The sequence below is a fragment of the Cebus imitator genome, unplaced genomic scaffold (assembly GCF_001604975.1).
Source record: "Cebus imitator isolate Cc_AM_T3 unplaced genomic scaffold, Cebus_imitator-1.0 Scaffold24, whole genome shotgun sequence".
NCBI lineage: Eukaryota > Metazoa > Chordata > Mammalia > Primates > Cebidae > Cebus > Cebus imitator.
The window spans coordinates 9,084,777-9,085,899 of NW_016107339.1; the positions used below are offsets into that span (position 1 = coordinate 9,084,777).

Genomic DNA, 1,123 nt, shown 5'->3' on the forward strand with positions numbered 1-1,123 from the left:
ATACCAAAAATTAGCCGGGCGTGGTGGCAGTTGCCTGTAATCCCAGCTACTTGGGAGGCTGAAGCAGGAGAATCGCTTGAACCCGGGAGGCAGAGGTTGCAGTGAGCCGAGATCACAGCATCGCACTCGAGCCTGGGTGACAGAGCGAGACTCCGTCTTTCCTTTTTTCTCTGCCAGATCTAACAGTGGGAAAGACTCCGTCTTAAGGAAAAAAAAAAAGAAAGAAATTCAAAGATAGATGAGAAATGGTTGGAAAAAGCCTTGCTGGCTGTCCGCACTGTCTCAGGACCGGGCTGTCAAAAGTGGCATTTATTACATTGGCTAATTAATTAATTTATTTTTGTTAGAGAAATTAACCCATTTACTCTAGGCCAGTGATATCTCAAAGGGACATCTACTATTGGTCTTTCAATTCCTTCAGTCTTCTGATGGCGGACTTTACCACGACAGCAGAAGTGTATTATACGTCCGGGCACTGCCAACTGCTGTCTTCACACGGGAACCACAGTGCCAGATCCCCACAGCTCGTCTCTTCATCTTGGTTTTGCCACAGAAAGAGCAAGTGTACTTCGGGTGCTGGCTGATTTCAATTTTCCTCACCATTTTCCAGAGGGAGGCCCCGTAGCGGGTCCCGTATTTACCTATGATCCCGACTTTATTGGTACGTTTGGCCATGTCGCCGCGAACTAGGTCCCAGCCCAGAGAGGAAGCACATTGGCTAATTTATTTACTGGAGTCCAAGAATTGGGCCCTCGCCTGATTTTGTCTGATTTTTGTCTGGTTTTCTTTGATTAGTACATAAAATAAGAATGCCAATTGTTTAGTTTACGAGTAGAAAAAAAATGTCAACCATAAAAAAAAGTCTTAACCACTCACCCTGCACTTTCACCTAAAACTGGAAAACTCAGCCCAACTGAAATCTTTGTTTCCTCTTTCTACAGAGGAAGAAAAACATATTCTAACGTTATGTGGACCTGAATCTTTGCGCCAAGTGATAACAGAAACGTTGTTTGGGGAAGCTCAGGTTCCTTGCAAGGAATGGTCAGATGACTTGAAAGCTTTAAGGAGATCAAGCTTTACAGCCAGACTCAGCCATCTTCATAGCAGGGATGGCCTTGCCCAT

At 45.0% G+C, this 1,123-nt stretch overlaps 1 pseudogene across 1 annotated transcript; it reads right to left on the reverse strand.

Moving 5' to 3' along the window:
- Positions 1-397: 397 nt before the first annotated feature.
- Positions 398-707, reverse strand: LOC108299895 (annotated as a pseudogene). Its single transcript, XR_001823147.2, has one exon. The product of XR_001823147.2 is annotated as a 60S ribosomal protein L37a-like (transcript).
- Between the last annotated feature and the right edge of the window lie 416 nt (positions 708-1,123).